Source organism: Fukomys damarensis, unplaced genomic scaffold, assembly GCF_012274545.1.
Source record: "Fukomys damarensis isolate Sample0158 unplaced genomic scaffold, DMR_v1.0_HiC HiC_scaffold_3, whole genome shotgun sequence".
In the NCBI taxonomy this organism is placed as follows: domain Eukaryota; kingdom Metazoa; phylum Chordata; class Mammalia; order Rodentia; family Bathyergidae; genus Fukomys; species Fukomys damarensis.
In genome coordinates, this window is record NW_022900915.1 from 41,866,851 (window position 1) to 41,878,493 (window position 11,643).

Sequence of the window (11,643 nt, forward strand, 5' to 3'; positions counted from 1 at the left end):
TGTAGTACCTTGTGATAATTTACATTTCCAAGGCTATTCATGGTTTTGTGTGAGGTTTTGAATTTTTTATATTAACAGCTATTAAAAAGAAGTTGGTGAAAATTATATTTCTTACTTTTAGAAAGGAACTGAAATTACTTTCTCTTGCTTGTACACTTATTCTCTGTGTTATATAATGTTCACAGTATAGTGAGTCCAATGGAATATTTGTCCCCTGATGCCCAAAACTGACAACAGCAAAGAGCCTCCCTGATGTGGAAATGTTCATAATTATTGTGAAATAGACTCCGTGTTGCCTGTGCCAATGACATTATAGTGAAGCAAATTTACTTTATCTTAATTCTCACTGAAATAAATCTCATAAGCAGCAAATAAGAATTACCTAACCTTCACTATATTAACTGTAATGTGTTAATTTTATCATTTATGAGACTAAAAAATCCAGCCATCTCCATTTGATCTATGTCCTATTGAGAGCATTTATCGCAGTCACAACTGCATTTAAGGTTGACTTTCTCTTTCTAAATGACTTCATAGAGATTGGTGTGAATTTTGGAGACTTGGGGTACTAATGATTGTATCTTTGCTAGTCCACAAACTATGAAATGTAATTCTGAATGCCAGCTTCTGAAGGGTCAATAGGTTCAAAAATGACCGAGACACAACAACCTTTGCAAATTTTCAAGCTGTGTGATATCCTAATGTTGTATTATTTTCCTTTGTATATATACTTAAATCACATAGGATGTTGTAAAGTCAGTATGACCTTGTCCAGTCTTTAAACTTAAAATAAACTTTTGAAAATCTTGGAAACTTTTCAAGCAGTTATAATTAAAAATGTTTGCAAGAATGCACAGATTGTCAATGCTGGTGACTCTCGACTATATGCATGGCACATTTTCTGCATGTGTAGAAGAACACTTTAACAGCTATAGAGAGAATAGAAATTACTGGAGCTTTCAAACATCTAAGGATATGAGCTAAGTCTGTCATTCCAGGATTATCAAAACATGCTTCCCTCATGCCCTGATATTTGTAGAAAGTTTGCTAATAACAATCTAGAGCCATTATTTTTTGCCTCCTGTATATTAAGCTGTTGTGATGTAGGACTGATCTGCCCACTGTTAATCACATGATGTTACTGTTATTTCTACTATCTTTCCAGCTCACGGTGCTCAGCAGCATAATGAAGTGCTCAGGCAGCAAGGAGCTGTAACCCGACACTAGAAATGCATGTTCTAAGTTCACCTGGAAAATCAGAACCCCAAGCCTCTCCAAAAATCCTTTCTGCCTCTCTGGAAGTCACTAGGGAAATATTAAGCCTATGTACTTCCCACTTTTTCCTATTTTTCTTAGAACTCAACAATTTGAGAAAAAATAAGATATTAAATGTTGACTTCAAAGCATCAGTGAATCTCGTATATCTCTTAGTATTAACTGATATGTGTTTGTGTGGCCTTTCATGTTCTTGTTTCCTTATCTTTTGCATACACATACATGTATTTCTGTTAAATAAATGTACTTATACATGTATAATTTTAAGAAGGCTGATAATGAACCCTGACATTATCGATTCAAGATGAAATTAATTGTATCAACAGAAAATATTTAAAAAGAAATTTAGAACTACAAGGTTTTTTAAATGATTCATTCAAGATGCAAAAATAAAAGAAGCCTTTAGAATCCCAAGGAGAAAAGCTGGACAGATTGGAAACTGTTTTTAGAGTGTATTGAGAATAATTTTGTGAATGGAAAAACATTTTCTACAATTAAAATTAAAATTCAACATATCTAACACTGCAGCTTTAAATACATGATTTAAAGATTTGGGTAAAGAAACAGAGTTTTTTCTGTCAGAAACATACTGATTAATGTCTTATTTTCCGAAGAATAGGGTTTTAAAGAAATTAACAGACAAGTGAGTAAATTAGTTGCTTGTGAAAAAATATTGCCTCTACACTTTGAGATGAAAAAAACAACCTTTTATTGGGACTGGTGAAACAGAGAATTAAATCACTTTGCCAGTGGACAAGTGTCTCAACTACCATGAACCAAAGAGAATTCTGATTTGTCTTTACAAAGATAAAGAACTCCCAGAGTAAGTTATAATTTTCCTAATGCATTTGAGACAGGAAATAGGATTCTTTGCTTCTATTATAGTAAATACCTATAATTCATAATTGGAATATTTCAACATAGCTGCCACATAAAGTGTTTTCTACAGTGATCAAGTGGAATTTATTTAGAGTTATTTCTGTTAGATGAACTTGGTGGCAGTAAGGAGAAAACAGTTTTGACAAAGACGTCTCCTTTGGTTGTTTTTGTGTAATGTGGCAAAAATTGGTTGAGCTGTTTGAAAACAGTAATGCTGTGGAAATATGCTGCAGCAGCACCAGTAAATGGCCATTGTATTGGTGATTAAAGACTGCATATGGTAACTGCCTTTGATTTACTTTTATTTAATGCCCTCAAAGGCATGAACCACACACTTACATATTTAGTGCTCTTGGTGTGCTCACAAGTAAACATGTTGATAAAGATGATGAATCACAACTTAAACTCAACCTGCTGCCCCCTGCCTAGGAAGGGGTGGCAGTGAGAACTATGGTTCATTCAAACACTGCATCCCCCACTGCCAGTCTGCAAATAGCATTGTGATCATTCCCACAGGTGCAAGGCCAGGGTGCTGCTGAGGATCAACAGGGAGACAGCTACGAGCAGACATGTGCATGAGACAGGAAACAGAAATGGCTGCATGAGAGATGGCTGAGGGGAAAACATAAATGCACATATATCTTACAATTGCTCCCCTTTTTAGTGATATAGCATTGTGGGAGGAATTGGTAAATGACAAGTACAGAGAAGCAGAATGGAAGTGGCATAATAAAAAATTTATTTTCTCAACCAAAGGTCGATTGCACTAAGAGCATTGCCAGTGATTGACCCTGTATTGGGTAGCAGCTTCTTCTTCTATAGGTTTTACAGCCATGATCTCATTCAGGTGGTTTCATTTCATTTCCTCAGTTCACATTACCCATGTACAAATTACAGTAACAAGACAGTTAAATTTAACCCAGACATAACAATTCCTTGTAGTTCAGGAATTTACCTTAATGTTCCTCTACCTATCAATTCTAGCGCACAAGGAAGGGGATGTTCAAGGTCAGGGATGAGGTCAGATTTCCCATTTCATGGTCAATGCCTCCAGTGTCTGTTAATTTTGAACTAACAAAGCAGATTACTGTTAGAGACAGCAGAAGTCATTTTACGTTCTCCTAACAATTTGTAGGTTTTTAGATTATTTACAAAAGTTCTCTCTATCAATAGCAGAGATTGAAAAGAAAAAGTAACAAAGATTCAGGAACAGCCCTTGCAGAGCAGGGGCTCAGGCAGAAACTGAGCGAAGGAGTTAGAAGTGACACAGCACAAAGGGAGACAGAATGATCCACAGCAAGCAGCTCTAGCTTCTTGGTTCTCAAGTTTCTTAGTTAATCATCTGCCACACAGACACATGTTATTTTTTGACAGCAGAGAGATGTTTAAAATAAACCTGTCTTCAGTTGAATAAGTATCTTGATAAAATGCTTAGGGTTCATGGATTCAGACTTCAGGGATGATGTTAAATCAATATAAATAAATAATGCATTCAAAACTGCTGATGGAATCAGGGCTATTTTATTAATTAAGTACACCAGGAAACAAGAGAAGATGGGAACGTAGCAGAGGTGAGGGGAGAAAAAAAGGAAAGTCCTCTGTAAAAATTATTTTATAAAATATTTTAATTATATTCCTGAATATGTGTGTGTGTATTTTTTTTCTCTTGATCATGGTGTAACATAGTATTCTCTAACATCAAGACAAGCTCATGAAAGTCAAAAAACCTCTGCCTCATAGTCAGCAAGCTGCTTTCCACCTAGGTGGTGTGCTGGTGGCCAGTGTGAGTTTCCAGCCAGGACTGGACACTCTCAATAGAAGGTTGTTGGAGTTTTGGTGGGGAGAGAAGAGGCCTGTTGCTGAAAGCATTGCCAGAGACATAGAGGTATGAAATAGAAAGCCATGTGCATTTTTGTCTCTTTACCAGTATTACCTAATCACATATCTGTGGAATAATAGGTCAGTGGGTGAAATGTTGATCATCTTGGGAATATATTATTAACAATCCACCAATGACTGAGCAAAAATGAACTACTGTGGGACATTTGATGATTTTAATTTTCTGAAGGCAAATAATAAACCCAAGACGTGAAAGCATCTGCTATTATAAAACACCGGGAAGTGACTGTTCTTATATAGAAAGCATGGGGTCGCCCATGCGATAACCATAAATACTTATACTGAACATCTCTATTTACTAGAGTTCAATTTGAACCTTTCAGTTGTATGATAGTATGGATTACACAGGTGTGCAGTTAAAGCTGAACTCCAGAATTTGAGTTTTGGTCTTTCCCTGGACTTAGCTCCATTCTACCCTCCCTTGAGCCAAAGCTCAGCTGTGCAACTGTGAGGGACAGCAGCAGACACTCCACAGTGTCTAGATACAGATATTCCCTGGATTACATGAGCTATTTTCACACTTAATTCTAAAATACATTTTGTGTTAAACCTTTTTCCCTTTATGATCACCAATAAGATAGGCCAAGGCTATGTCATGATGCTGGATAGGTGTATAAAGTACATCATTTTACTATAATTTCAAATTGCAATAGATTCATCAGGACACAAATCCATAATATGCCACAGAACACGTGTATTTAAGAAAAAATTGAAATAGTACCCTATAGATAAGTAATTCCATTTTTTTAAAAAGAAATGCAAATAGCACAAGAAAATACAAAACTACTAGGTTTTAACTTGTAGTTCCCAAAGTTAAAGAGTTACTATAATGTAAATTAGAAGATGAACTGAAGAGTAAATAATATCTTAGAAAGTCAAATATAGCACCAGCACTATTCCAGGAACCAACCTTGTAACAATAAATTGATTGGCCATTGTCTTTTTCATTCAATTAGTAGAATTAGGAGAGTAATTGGTTACAAATAACCCTGTACAAGCCCCTGTAATCAGAAAATTAAATTTCCAAAGCTTCATTTAAATAGTCAATTTTCTGTTCATTATTATCAGTAAACCAGAATAATTTGAAAGAATCTTAGATAACTAGAATTGAGGGATCACCACATATGATACGCCTGTGCTTCAATATTAAGTTTCCTAGACTATTATTTGTTCAGTAGCCATTATATGGCTAAGGAAGTCTTTAGCAAATCTGATGGCCAGTGAATCATATCTAATATCAGAAATGTGTGCTCATTATAGCTGAATTTGCATATTTCACCTAGGTCAGAAAATATGTAGCTCTTGTGTTTTTACAATTATCTGGTTCTTGTCCTTTGCAGGAAAAAGAAAATATTCTTGCTCTTCCATCTCACTTTAAGGTTCACTGAGGCTACACAATGTTAAACTGTCTTCTGAAAACTATGAGGCAGCAAACTGGGTAAAGCAAGTGGACGGTGAGGCAAGGGTCTTTTAAGATCCTTACTTTTGTTTACCTTTAACCAGGTCCCTCTACTGCAAGACCTGTGAGGTTGGTGAGTGGGTGTTTATGCATATTAAGTTACTCCAGGCGTGATTTGAGCCCACGTCCTTTTCCTTCCGAAGCTCACTGTCATACCGTTGTGGTTGTGTCTAGAGGTGCCCACAAAGCCTCATGCTTATTCAGAGGTGGCTGAGTCTAGAGTGTGTGACTGATTCATGGTGGGGCTGGGCCCATGGACCCTGGGATTAAGGGCTTGAGTGCTACCCACCCTGAGTGGTCTGAATCATACAAAGGGGCAGAAACACACTGTCAAGGTCCCTCTTGTTGCTTTGCTGCATATGAGCCGCCACGAACTGTTGCCTCTCTGCCACCCTGTCTCGGAGCCAGGCAATTATGGACTGAAACCTCTACAAACTGTGAGCCAAATAAACCCTCTCCCCTGTGACTTTGGGAGCTGAATATTTTATCTCAGCAATGACAGAAAAACAACTAAGACATATGTAGTCCTATTTACTTCTAAAGCCGTTTTCATGGTAGATTATGACTCAAGCCTGGGCTGCTGGTGCTCCATCTACGAAACTTACTGAGTGTTACACAACAGAAGGACTCAGGAAAATAGCCCGGATCAAACGTACGTGCAGAGCCGCTGTGTAGGGCTGAACAATTTCCACAGGTACAAAGCAGCCAAGCGGGGGCCCGAGTGCCAGTCACCCCACCCTGTTGGCGTCTAAAGTCCAGAGAAAGTGGGACCAGCAGCAGCAGCTCCCGTCGGTCATGTTCCCACATGGCTCTTTTTCTAATTAATATCTTATGTGCTGGAACCTGGAGCTGGGTTAATTCTAATTTACTACAGGTAATATTCCATTAAGGGAAACCATGGATAAGCACTAATTTTTTGTTTGTTTTTTGTTTTTTGAGACAGGGTCTCACTATGTAGTTGAGACTGACCTGGAACTCACTGTGTAGCCCTGGCTGGTCTTGAATTTACAGCGACCTGCCTGCCTCAGCCTCCCAAGTGCTGGGATTACAGGCGTGCACCACCACACCCGGCTAAGCACTAATTTTTTAATGTACTTATTGTAGTGCGAAATATTTCTACTCAGTGAAACCCTGAGCACACAAGTGAAAGTTCCAGCCCTTGCTTCTGTGTTCCTTCTGCTGATAATGGTTGGCACCCCACCTTGGCCCTAAAAGAAGTGGGAGGTTGCTGGCTTTCTTTCTTAGTCAGACCTTTGCAAATGCTTAACTAAGTTACTGTGAGAAAGTATCAGATTATTCATATGTTAGGGGCCAAAAAGAAACAAAAATTTTAGAATATTCTTTATTCCTTCTATAAATCATTTTTTTAAAAAAAAAATCTGTCACTTGCTCCTGGTTCTCTCAGAACTGTGTCTCTCTTTTTTTCTTTTTTTAGTTAGTTAATTTTATTGGTACATTTAAGGTATACAATATAATGACATTTATCATTGGAAGTTTGCACCTCTTATAATCCATCTTGGTTCTTATTTTTCCCTACTCCCCTGCCCTCCCTCCAACCCCTCCACCCCTTCCTATGTACAAAGACTTTGTTTCCATTTTTTTCTTCGATATTAATTCCCTTCTCTCCTCTCCCCTCCCCCTCCCACTTCCCCTTCCCCTTTGCACCTTTTCTTCCGATTTCACCTTCTATAAATTCTTCTCTTTTTTTTGTGTTAGGGATTGAACTCAGGACCTTGTAGAACCACTGAGTTCAATCCCTGGCCCTCCTTCCATAAATTCTTGTTAAGGATTATTCAGGGTTATTCAATATATATGGATGTGAGAATTCAGAAACCTGAGGTGATATTCTGCCTGAACTCAGAGAGCTTACGAATAACAATAGTAAAACCGGAAATAGATTACGAGCAAGGAGTGGGTGCAAATCGCCCCTCACTAAGGAAAACCTCCTGGGTGACACTGAAACCTTTATAATTGTCGAAGACCTTGCTTTCTAAAGCAACTCAGAAAATGTGTCACTAGCGAAACATAGACTCAGCCAAGATTGACTTTTTAATACTATTTGCACAATATTTGAATTATTTTATCTTCAAAGCATGCTAATTAGATATTTTAATCAAGAATTTATTCAGGAATGCAAATAAACTCAAATATTTGTACACTTGTGTTGTAATTTCTAGCTTATAGTGGATGCTACCAAAAAGAAAATGGATTGAAAGGCATTGCCATGTTTTTGAAATTTTGATAGGAGATTCTAGCATGATTTTCTCATAAGAAATGTCTATTAAATCAAAGGGAGGGAAGAGTTCCTGATTTGTTTCACGGAAAGACAATTTTTAAAATATTAGAATCACATTTTTTAAAAAGCAGCGATTTCTCTACACAAATCACATTTCTATCGGCTAGAATAAATACCTTGGTCTTCAGAATTTATGTAACATTTTCTAAACAAAAATGTAATTGGCCTTTATCACAAAATTGAGGCCTGAAACAATAGCTGTGGCTGATCCGAAATTTACCTTAGTGTCCAGAACATTCATTAGAAGAGATTAATCCTATTGAAGTTCCAGTATTATTATAAGTTAACTTTTAATAAAAGTAGTCCATTCAGGCATTGTATCCTTGCCTCTGCCACCTGATGTGTTGTTTTTATTGTTGTTGTTTTGCCAACAATTTAGCTTCCCAAAAGCACAAACACGCTGACACTGATCCAAGACTGAACATACCAAAGCTTTAATATTATTAGCATTCTCTAGTGTGGTGGATTCAATTGTAAGTTGTATTTACAAACCTAACTCTCCCCTCTGTCCCTGGGGAATGCAGGAGGGGCCCTGCAAGAGTCAAAAGATACGCTGGGAAGGGACAACATCTTACACTTGTTGAGCCTGACGCACCCCAGGCATCCAGATGTGCAAAGGTTTAGCGTCCATGTGGTCACCAGTTAGTGGAAGGGGCTTGTGTTACATTTTACTCTCCACTTTGGAAATCAGACAGCCCTTCTGGGCTCGAATTTTCTCTGTGAAGTTTACTAGTCTTTGGGTTTTTTTTTCTCTTTTTTTAACCAGTTTTTCTGTGTGTCAGTCTGTGGATTTACTAGCTTTTTCATTTACAAAGGATGTTTTTTAATGTTGCATTTGCAATCCGTAGCAAATGTACTCACGGTGGGGGCTGATGTCACGTGTATACGGCATCTTCACCCTTTTCCTTCTCCTCGCATCTACTCCCACCCCAGCCGGGGACCCCGGCCTTCTCCTCAAAGTCTAGCTCCCTGCTTCCTATTATTTCTAAATTTTGATTTTTAAATTATTTATGCTTTGGATTTCTCATATAAGAGAAACCACGGAAAATTTAACTATCTATGCCTGATGTATTTCATTTAGCATCACGGACTCAAAGAACATCTGTTTTCCTACACTGCCGCAGGTTTATCCTCCTCTATGGCAGAGTAGTACTCCTGCGTGTATAAATACCACATTTTCTTTATCCATTCGATTGTCAATAGGCTGCTTCAAAGATTTAGCTGTTATGAATTGTGCTGCTATAAAGATGAGTGTGTGTGGATCACTCCAATATGACCAAAACAAGGCAGATCTCATGTTGCCCCAGAAATGAGAGCTACCACTGACAAGTGAAAAAGCAAAAAATATTGGGTGTGTCATGGTGCAAGAGGAACCCTTTCACACTGTTGGTGGGAATGTACACTAGCACAAGCACTGTGGAAACCAGTATGGAGATTCCTCGGAAAACAAAAGATACAAATTCCATCTGACCCGCTATCCCTCTTCTGGTTCTCTTCCCAGAAGAGCTAAGAAGCGTGTTCTCTGGGGAGTCAGTAACGTGCCTAAATTCTTCCTCTGTCTGTGACAGGAGTGCGAAATTAAAGACTAAGTGTAAACTATTATGAAGAAAGGGAGAGAGGGGAAGACGTGGAGAAAGAGAAAAAACAGCAGAACAAAACGAAGCAAAAATGCTGGCCACAGCTTTTACTTCAGTCCTCTGGTCTGAGCAGCTTCCTGCACAGAGCTCCTTTGATCCAGCTTGTGCCAGGGACAGACGCCGCGGCTTTCAAGGAGCCTTTCACCGGGCGCAGGGAGGGCTCGTTGTGGCGGCATCTTGTGGCTCATTGCGCCAACCATAACTTTTCCACCAGAGCCATCAGCGCGGTGCCCGTCTGCCAGTCACTGTCCAAGTGGAGCGGGTCTCCCAATTCTGCCGTTGTACACCGGGGCGGCTCTGGGATGAATGTGGCATTTGTAGTGGGATTCTCTCCCGGCGATCTGAGGCAGAAAAATGCTACACTTTGTATTTTGCCCTTGTGGTTTTTCATCCCTGTTTTTCCAAAAAGGAAAATTGGAAATCATGATCCAGACATCCTAGAAATGGAAAGATTGCATTTGAAGATCTAAGTGCCTTTCTTTCGAAAGGGAAGTATAGATACTGTTCAGGGTGTGTGTGTGTGTGTGTGTGTGTGTGTGTGTGCGCGCGCGCGCGTGCTTGTGCACACGCGTGTGTGTGTGTAAACAAAATATCTGAACCGCTATCCCAAGTCATCTTAGCTGAGGGGATTCTAACGCAGTGTCTCAGCAAGGAACTGACTGCCCACTCTGGGCGGAATTCCTGGAAAGTCTGGTTTCTTCCACCCTTCATTTCCAGCTCAAAGAAGCCTGTATTTTCCCCCTTGCCTCTTGGCTTCTGCTATTTCTCCCTTCAGTCTGAAAGCCAGTAAGCCGGCCTTCGATGTTAGTATCATCGTGACTGCCACTAGACCCTGCTTTTTTTTTTTTCTTCAAAAAAGCAACATCTCGTTCGATGCCAATGAAAGCCTCCATTGCTCCTTCCTCACCACTGCTACCCCATCAGGAGACCTTCCCCGGGTAGACCGTCTCTAGACCTCCGGGTAACTGGAATGGCCACCGTACTGTGTTCAGAAAACACCTCCCCTCCGTCCCTCAGGCTTGGCTCCAGTCCTGCCTCCTCCGCAACTATGGGTATTTCCTCATCTCTACCGGAGTGTTTTTCTACCCAGCAACCTGAGCAAAGGGCGAGAGGGTCCCTGAGGCCCGCTGCCAGCGGCCGTTCATCCTGCTCCCTGAGGACTGCCTCGTCTTTCTCCGGAGGCCTCACAGGAGTTCATTCTAAGAGCGCCCCCTGTTGCCGGCCTTGTTCAGTAAGATGGAATTGGCAATGGGTAAGCAAAGCCAGAAATTCTTGCTACAATGTGGTAGTCGCCGGGATGAGTGCTAAACAACAACAACAATAACAATAATAATAAATAATAATAATAGCTTGAAATAGCATCGCAGAGGAGTTAGAGAAAATGTGGTTTGTTTTTAAACGTGGAAGTCATAAGCGTCTCCCTCGTTGCAGCACACGTTTCCTCAGATTGCTCAGGCAAGGTTGGTGTCGAGCATGGAGGTCTGAAGAGAACGTGGCGAGGGAAGGGCGGGTGGGACGGCGATTGCATTAGTGCTGCGGTGAGAGCGGTTTTACAGGGTGAAAGGGAGCCGGCTCCAGTATGGCACGATTCTGTATTCGGCAGGCAAGGGAAACTAATTTTCAAGGAATACAAGTCATGGAACACAAGGTCTCATAATCTCTTCCCTGTGGAGGCCCCGCTGATGTGGGTGGTAACTGTACAGGCAAAGACCAGTGCCCCTTTATCAACTTCAACAGGCGTCCTGCAGCGTCTGAGAAACACCAACTGCCCAACTGCAGACCTGCGTGAGATTCTCCATAGTTCTATTCAGCTAGGTGTTTTTCTTGCCTTTTCTTTTTCTTTCTTTTTTTTTCTTTTTGTCCTGAACACCCCTGACTTTTAACACCACCCTCACTGGCACCAACAGCAACACCTATATCTGGGGCCACAAAAGAGCCTCCTTGAGGCAGGGAACCCCTCCATCCTGTGTGTTCTCTTTTACAATGCCATTCCCTTAAAGTGTGCTGTTGGAGAGGGAGTCTGTCACCTGCAACTAAGAGGGGAGAGCGAGAGAGAGAGAGGCTGTGCATGTGTATCTCTGCTCTTGTCAAGAGGAGAGCCCTTCTTACACCCCCTTTAAAAAATCAGAACAGCCGGGGATTTAGTTCAGTGGTGCCGACAGCCTCACAAGGACCCGAGTTCGATCCCCAGTAAAAAA